Raw genomic sequence first — 9,814 nt, forward strand, 5'->3', positions numbered from 1 at the left:
CGACTTGCATTAACGTCGGTCTTCTGGCTTGTTAAATTACAAGTTTGGCCGACCTGTCAACATTCAGTTTGTGGCAAGTGACCTCAGGGTCAATGTCAAGAATTTCGTAAGGTGTCCAAGCGAACACCTCAATATTTGTTCTCAAAAAAGCTTCCAATTCTTTTTCCTCTTCTTTGGCTAAGCCCGAGCCGAGAAGAAAGAAGCGTTCTTCATCCCCATCCTGGACAAGGATTTTTTTCAGTGCCTCTTCCCTCTTCTCGGCTGGCTCCTTGGCGACATCTTCTAGGACTTCTATGTCCTCATCTTTAATTTCTGCCTTTTCTGGCTCTCGTATACTGCAGGTAGATTTCATTGCTGCCATGGAGTAATTCTTCACCTGCAGCTGATCGCCTCTGACTTCTTCTATCCCATGCTCTGTTGGGAATCGCAATAGTTGATGCAATGTTGAAGGAACTGCCCCCATTGCATGTAACCATGGCCTTCCCAAGATGATGTTGTAAAGGGAGGGTGTGTCGATGATGGTGAATTCTATCTTGATCTTCCTGGTGCCAGCCTGCACCTCCAAGCTTACTGTTCCCAGTGGCCATGTTGGCGTTCCATTGAACCCAACCATTGGTCCATTGGATTGTTCCATATTATCTAGGTGAAGGCCAAGCTCCTTGTAACATCGGACGTACATGATGTCACAAGAGCTGCCTTGGCCAATCAGGATGCGTTTCACTTGGCACTCTCCAACCTGGAGGGATACTACCAAGGCATCATTATGCGGATGTTGGACCATCTCTAGGTCGGTTTCAGTAAAGATTATCATTGGTCCCTGGCATTCTTCTGCCCGATGTCTTTTCTCCCCGACTTGGTAGACATGTTGTAGGTGTTTTACCTTCTGGGTCTCTCCTCGGATTCATTTTCGTTGACCTTCAAGTGGATTACGTTGATTATCCGAGGTCCTCCTGCCTACGGCTGCTGTGCTGGGGGAGGTGAGACTGCTGGTGCCTGAGGCAATCTTGCATGTTCTTCCCTTGTCCTGGTCTCATCGACAAGGTCTCTCAGATGTCCTTGTCTCACCAGGTCTTCCAAATGTGCTTTCAGGGCTCTGCAACCCTGAGTTGTATGCCCATCTTCATTATGGTAGGCACAATGCCTTCTTCCCATGAACTCTCCTGGAGTCCTCTCTGGCGTTCTGAAATAGGGCTGGTTTCGAATTTGATCCAGGACTTTGTAAATCGGGATTCGGAACACAGTTGTTACTGCCTGTGTGGCCCTCAGTTTTGCTTCTTGTTTGCTCGATCCATTGTTACCTCGGTCTCGCTTCGGCGAGCCGTTTCCTTTCTCTTGTTTTATCTCCTTAGCCCCCGACACGTCTTCTTCGGCTCTGGCATACTTCTCGATTCTTGCCATGAGCTCTTCCATACTTTTTGGCAATGTCTTTGCCAAAGACTTTCGTAGTGGACAGTTGCCTCATATCTTTTTGCATAGACCCTAAGGCCTTCATCCTTGCTGATCTTCAGAGCCATCAATGCGTCCACCCTTAATGGCTGCAGCTTGTTTGTCACGAACCTGGCCACAAATATCTCGCCCAGGCCTTCCCAAGTCTTCACGCTTCCCTTCGGTAGTTTGCGGAACCAATCTGATGCAATCTCCCCGAAGGATGAGGGGAACACTTTACAGAGCAACGGCTCGTTCCCACTATATAATGCCATTGAGTTCAAATACAGTCCAACGTGAAAGTTGGGATTTGACTTACCATCGTATATTTGAAACCTCGACATACTGAATCTCTTCGGCGCCTCAAACTTGTCTAATTCCACCAAGAATGGTGTCCTCGGCTTATCTAGGGAGGTTACCTCGGCGTCGGTATTCTGTTGCTTCCTCTTGAGGTAATATCTTAAGTCTTCTTTGCTCCGCCCAGGAGCTCGGCTATCTTTCGACTTTAGTCTTTTCGGTATACTACTCTTGGCCTCGTGGTGAGCTCTTTTCGACCCTTCTCCATGAGTTGTGTCGAAGCATAGTGCTTGCCCCTGAACATGCCAATGTCCTTTGGGGTCTACCTCCTTTGTGCGATGCGTCTTCCGTGATTCTTCTCTTTTTGATTCTCTTCGTCCGACCTCCCTAGATGGTCGGTGAGAGTATCTTTTGCTCCTGTTGTGCTAAGGGGCTATGGGGATTGTTTTCTGCCCTCCCTTCTAGGTATTGGCCGCTGGAATCGGCGTGTCCTGCAGCGGGAATGGTGGCTGCATGACGTTATTTTGCATCATGAAATTGACGACTGTAGACGTCCCCGAACGCCCCGGGAGGAACGAGCTCCCGTTCTGTTCGATATTGGGCTCACTACAGTTCAGGACTCTAAAATTGTCACGGTTCTAAATCTGAACCAAAGAGTCCAATTCCGGCAAATCGTTTTGAGAAAAACAGATTTTTAAAAAAAGTGCCAAACATGGACTGCTTTGCCAGATACAGAGTCGCCACTTAAATATTTTATTTTGTGGGAAATTTAGGAAACCCTGACTCAGTGCCAAAGGCCACGTGTCCGTCATCACCAAAGTTGCCTCGGCTCGGGAACTTGGGTACGATTGGGGAAGGTCACTTCGTGAGCACCCCCGCTCGCCCGATCAAAGATCGGCCTCTACTAACCATGATATCTATTTTTGAAAACTTTGTGTATCCTTATTCCGGTTATTAGCCTAGGTTACTATGTGATGCACACAGCATATAAGTATAGACTGGGTCGCCCGAATTGGAACAAAACATTTCATGCTTGTTTATTTGAAAGATGGTTTGCTACTCGCAAGTAGGCTTAAAATGCAGATTTTGCCACCCGCAGGTGGGCTTAGAAAAGATGGTTTTGCTACTATCTAGTGGGCCTAAAACATTTGATGATTTATTCCAATTTTAAGTAACCCAACCTTCCCTCATAGGCATTCAGGCAGTTATATCACATAAGCATATAGCCTCATGGTAAGCATGCTATTCATGGCAGTCACTCACACGCATACAAGGGTGCTAAAGCATAAAACTCACCGAGTACTCCAAGCCAAAATAAAAACTCGTTAGAAATTATGCATGAATCCTAAGTATACAGAAATGCCTAATGCAACACATGCAAGATGCAACTATAGCAGGCTCGGCTATTCTAAACATGGCAAATGGAATGCTACAGCTAACATGTATTCAACTTGGAAATTGAAATACAAATGCAGTTAGTATGATGCGCCGAGCCCGGTGCATGCAAAACAGATGAATTATGCAAAACATGCTGTCATACTGTATGCTAATTGAAATATGCCTTAATCTAACCATCATAAGCAGGTAAATAAAAGGGAAGAAAGACGTGGGGTTGGAAGACATACATCACACTCACCCACACTTATTACAACATTGCCCTCGCGCAGAGGGTCCGAATAAATGATACAGTCCCAAATAAAAGAATAGTACAGTCCAAATAATGCAGTCCAAATAATATACAAATTCCTAATTAATTAATCAAATTAACTAAGAAAGCTGTAAAACTGGCGTGCAAGCCAGGGACTGCCTTGCTTCTGATGAATGATGAATGTTTGGGCTGCCTTGCGCGGAAATCCACTGGGATGCCCCAATTAGCCTCTGTTTACATCTTTTCTTAAAATGCGCGCTAAACTCCAAAAAGTTGCTGATTCTTCATTTTGCTGCAACAGAGAGCAGGAAAGGGGCATGGCAATGTATTTTCACAGATATATGTATGCCTCGATCCTCGTGCCACCAATCACGCATATCGATGCATGATGGCAGAGGAGTCGAAATGTGCAACTCAATATAGAATGAATGCACGTATAAACACAACAAGAACCTAACTCCATCATGGATGATCCGGAGTGTCGGTGACTAGGGAATTGAGACACGTTCCGTCACTCAGAGTACGAAACGCACCTCGTTTCCCGTGCCCGGGCTAACTCCTATCCCGAACACGATGCAATATGCATGATATGCATGAAATGCAACTAAGATACAGTCCTAACATACACAATGTTATGGAATGGCATACACGCTACACGAGGTAATACACGACCGAGCATACACAATGCTATGGATGAAATGGCATACGCAATGCAATAATGGGCTTACACCAACATGAGAGAGCCTCAGCCACACTCACATAAGAGGCCAATGGATGAAAATGAAGTGCCTCGAAACGCGTGCACACGGGCACGCAAATCGAGACAATGGCATATGCAATGCAATATGGCTAAAATGGCATATAGAATGCAACATGGACTTATCCTAACATGAGAGAGCCTCAGCCACACTCACATAAGAGGCCGATGGATGAAAATGAAGTGCCTCGAAACGCGTGCACACAGGCACGCAAATCGAGGCAATGGCATATGCAATGCAATAGCATGGAAAATGATATGCAAACATGCTAATGGAATTTCAGCACTGAAATGTGGGGGAAAACAGCCCCGAAATGAGGCGAAAGTGCACCCGATGCATGGAATAGTCCCGAAACATAAATTTTGGCACCCGAAATGGCCTATAGCTATACCAAATATGCACAATATGGACATGCAATGAATAGACAGTAGCAAGGCAGCCCCAAAATTAGTATTTTACCAGTACAAATCATGGCCAAACAGCAAGCAAAGATAGGGCAACAATGGCATGCAAAAATAGGGGCCAAGAGAGAGCAATGAAACAAGTGGTATATGTAAAATCCAAACTGAAAAATTCCCTTCTACAACACTGAAGAGGGACCAAAAATATGCACATTTACAGTTTATGGCAGCCCCAAAATCAGTATACAAACATGCTAGAAATGCAATGCAAAATGAGGCTCAAAAGTGGTTATAACATGAGGTATACAAAGCATTCACCAAACAGCAAAATATTCTTAATTAGACATGTCAAGGGGGTCAAAATATGACCCTTTAAGTTCGGACGAAAGCCAAAACCAAAAACAAAATGGGCTAAAAACTCATGCAAAAAAAAGGGGACCAAAGAGGGATATAACATGAAGTGTATAAAATATGCCTCAAACCATGAAAGGTCCTTAATGAAACATGAATAATGGGCCAAAATAAGACTATTTTTAGTTCTGTAAAATGACCAAAAATGGAAGCACAAGGGGCTTCCAAGGCATGCAAAAATGGGGACCAAAGAGGGATATAACATGAAGTGGAAGATGGAGGTCCCAAACAGTGATGAGCCCTTCTTCAATGTTGAAGAGGGGCTCAAAATAAGCCTATTTACAGTTTACATCATGCTCCAAAACAGATCACACACAAGCTAAAAATACTACGCAAGATAACGGTATTTAAGAAGGATATTGAAGCAAGTGCAATATGGGGGGCTCAAACAGTGTTGAGCCCTTAAGAAAAAGTGAAAAAGAGCTCAAAATAAGGCCACTTTCAGTTAGGGCCGGAGCTCAAAACAACAAGCATATATGGCTTATAAATAACACAAGATATGGACCAAAAGGAGGGAAAAGCTACTCACCCTTGAAGACAAGTCTTGGATGCTTCTTGGCTTGAGTTTGCAGCACCCTTAGGCCTAGGAGAACACCCTCAAACTGCTGGAGTGGAGTAGTGGTGGTGATGCTAGGTGGTGATGAAGAAAAGGTGGTAGAACTTGGTTGTTTTGCTTGAAAGAGAGAGATAGAGGGAGATATGAATGCAAAGCTTCAAAGCAATTTTTTCTAACCCCTAATACAAGAGATGGCAGCTGGTTATATGGACCAAAGAGAGGGACCAAAGAGAGGGAAAGAGTGGGGGAAAAAAAGACCAAGTTCTCCCCCAACAGCTGTACCCGGATTGAGATATTTTCTAGGGGAAACAGCTATACAGCTGTAAAGTGCACTTTGTGAGGATCATGACCGGCCAGCTTTTGGAGTTGCAGGTGGCCGGCCGGCTACCCCCCATGGCCGGCCGGCTAGGGGTCAAAAAGGTCAAGTTAATTTTCTGGCCGGCCACCACAAAAGGGTGTCCTCTCAGGTGCCCTCAACACAACCCTGTAGTTCAAAATTGGAAACTGTAAAAAATGAGAGAGAATGGGCCATTTTTAGGGGGGGTCAAAAGGGTCAAATGGAATTACTGGCCGGCCACCAACTTTTGCTGTCCTACCATGTGTGTACAACACAAATATGTGGTTCAAAGTTCAAGAAAATGGCCCCAGGTTGTTCAACATTAGCTCGGAAATGAAGAAAAACGGGCGTCGGAGGGCGCCGAAGGAATAAAATTGGTTTCTGAAACAATTGCTGGCCTCCCACCCTTCTACGGCCTTCCTGGTGATAAAATAGAGGTACCTGCCAAAAATGAACGAAAACCGATGCAAAACGAATGTTCGGGGGCCAAAATGCGCAGTTCGGGGCCCCGAAAATTGCCTATTAAGCACCGAAAGTGGCATTTCGGCCACGAAGTGGGTCTTTCAGACCTCAGTGTCCCTCAAAAGGGAGAAAATAAGATGTATGCCAAAAAAATCAGAGCAAATGGAGATAGTTAAGCGGTCCCGAACCGAGGCACACGGCCTGACGGCTCCGAAAACTGAGAACCGGGCTCCGAAATGGGCAAAATGGCCTACGACCACAAAGCGTAGCCTACGGCCACTGAGAGATGATCTACGAGACCTCTCCCTCCCTTCACGAAGAGAAAATAGAGAAAACCGAGCCTGGTTCGCAAACCGAGGCAAAGCATGAAAGGGTCCGGAAGTCCGGAGGCAAGGCTCGCAGCCGAGACTCTGAAACTTCTGAACGAGCACAATATGCAACATCACTAAGCGCTCAATCGGTGACGTCTGAGTCTTAAGATCGGTCAAAAATGGGGTGTCTACAATGACCGACTGTAGGTCTGCCAATTTGTTTGCCATATCTCTTACCTCTTCGTCCCTCCGCAGGCACCTATCCTTCTATACCTGGAGGTCGTCCTTGTTGTAGTACCCACTTTGATCTGGTTTCTTTGGTGCGTCGCCAGTCTGGCCGACATCTTTTACTCCGTGATTCTGGTCACAAGTTTCTGCGTTGCATTCGTCTCCTGTGATATCAAGGTCAATTGGTCTCCTACTCCCAGTAGGAGTGTCGTCTCCAACCTTTTCTTTCTGTCCGTTACTGGCCATCTATTCTCCTTTCTTTCCACAGACGACGCCAAATTGTGTGAGTGATTTTTCAATCACACTGCCCAACTCAGTATTCAGCTGGAGAACACTAGCAGAATAGATGACACCTGGCTAACCTGTAACAGAAAGAGAAGATTCCGGCGGTGGTTCATCCACCGGGGGGCACTCCGACGATCAAGTCAGTATATCTCTCAGAGATAATCAATAGTGCTTAACTCACTAGACAGAATATAAATTGCGTACCTTAGACCCATGGGAGTGCCTCTCTTTTATAGTTACCTCAATCCTAATCCCAATAGAAGCTTGACTTCTATGGATTCCTGTTCACTACTTACTTTGGACTCCTCAAGAGATAAAGATAAACTCCCTAAGAACTTTATCCTTATCTTGGCTAAGTCTCCTCTTTATTCTAAGACTCTTGTCCCTTATCTCTTATCCGCTTATCTCGGATTCCGATATCTCCGGAGATAATCTCGGCTTAACCGAGATGACCTCGGCATAACGACCAGGACACGTGGCACCTCAGGTGATACGTCGGCGTCACCTTGCCATGTGTTGGTATTCAAAAATATATCCCCACAGAAGATTCTCTACCTTTGGATTACATATACAATAAAACACCACACACTAATCAAATGATGAAAAATCTTCATGATGCATTTCATGATATTTTTTTCATGATACCTAGTATTATTCACCTGTTTTACCTGTTTGGTTGGTGAGATAATAATGCATAATATTTACAACCAATAGTTTGTTTCAATTTTGAGTTAAGGCTTTTTTTTGAATTGGTATAATATTTATCAGTCTATAAATCAATAGTTTTTATCAAAAAAAATTATGTCATTTTTGGTTGGTGAGATAGTAGAGGAAATAGTAAAGAAAGTGAAATTGGGGTGACTGCCATAAATATTTATTAGCGTCAAATCTTTATTTATTTATTTATTGGGTTTCTTTTAGCTAATCATTAATTTAGGGTATCATCTTTTTGTAATTTTGGAATTCTATCATTTTTTATTGTTATTGGATTAAATGAAATTAGTTTTTAGGCATATGTTCTTTAAGGTTGTTAATTTTTTAAGGTTGTTAAAAAAAACATATTCCGAATTCTCAAGATTTGGAAAAGATTTTTTTATGGTTGTTAATTAGTATTGCTAAATTTTTGTTTCTTGGTGTCTAAAATTATATAGTCAAACACTTTTAGGTTAAAGTACAACATTTATAGATAATATCACTATTTTTAGTCAAGTAAGTTTAGTTTTTTTTTTTTTTTTTTTTTTCATCATCATATAAATTTAAGTATCTCTCTTGTAATGTAAGGCCTTACCTTTTTTTTTCTTTTTTTTTTTTAACTTATCATATCTAATTTTCTTATAGGTCGATGGAGACTTGTACCGAACTATAATATCAGCTCCCCTTGCTAATTTTCTTATTTATGTGTATAAAGTTTTATTTATCACTCTAAAACTTTTGTATATATAGGTTTGATTTCTTCAGGAAAGAAATGTTGATGTTATTGTTCACGATGAGTATGACTTTAATACTATTCACATTCATGAGGTAAGCTCAAAAGTCACTTTAAACACTGGATATGCATTTTCTTATCATTTTAAAAATAATTTATAAATATATTCTACTTATTTTTCATAGACAAAGACAAAGGAAAAAGACAAGGCAATATTGAAAGAAACAGAAAAGGCTACTCCTTCTGGCAAAGGAAAGAAAGATGAATATCCCGTGGTATGGTTTCTCAATATTTTTTTAATTTTTCTTTTTCAATATTTTTTGAATATTTTTTAAAAGTATCATATACTCTTTTTTATGTACAATAATGAAAAAATGCATAGTGCATAATGAGTTTGAAGTTTTATTCAATTTTTTTGACTAATTGTGAAATGTTTTTCTGAAACATGTTAAAGTAAGTATTTGTATGAACATTAATCTGAATTTTTAATCTATTTATGAACACGTGTTGCATTTACAACATAGTATAAGTATTCTACTCTCTAAAGAAAACTCGGATTTTACTACAAACATTGTTTATCCTAAAATTTTGTTATAATGTTTCATGTAGATTAAATCATGTTTCATCAAAAGATAACCATTTGTTAATAAATTTATTTCTATTGATTATATAACTTTTTATAAAATTTCAATTTTATAATAATTGAAAATATGCACTTTTCTATGATTGGATTGAAAAATCTATGAATCTTAAAAGAATAAATACGAATATCTTGCTACGATAGGGATGTAATAAGATAATTTCAATCTCAAAGTGTTTTGATATGTATATTTTCAACAAATGTATTAATATATATTTTTTTGTTTTCACAAATTACCAGACTGTTGTGCATGTTCCTCATTAGAGATACATACAAGTTAATACAAAGATTTTTTGAAAAGTAATGACGAAAAAGTTTGAGCAAACACTTTTTTTTTTTTTTTAACAGAGCAAACACATGTTTGAAAATATGTTATTGACACATTTTTTGTAAAGCATACATATTTTGTAAAGCTTTAATCCACTTTTTGTGAAGCATACACATCTTTTTGCTTATGTGGATATAATTTGATTGGTAGCAGTAGCACTAGCTGGAGTGCATTTTAATTTTAATTTTTTTTTTAAATTGCAGAGCACTGATTGGTGTGCATTGTTTGGTATTTAATTTTTCTTATATTTGATTTGTTTGAAATTATAGAGTACATGCTGGTATGCATTGTTTGATGTTTA

The sequence above is a fragment of the Camellia sinensis genome, chromosome 10, assembly GCF_055761805.1.
Source record: "Camellia sinensis isolate YWXY chromosome 10, ASM5576180v1, whole genome shotgun sequence".
NCBI lineage: Eukaryota > Viridiplantae > Streptophyta > Magnoliopsida > Ericales > Theaceae > Camellia > Camellia sinensis.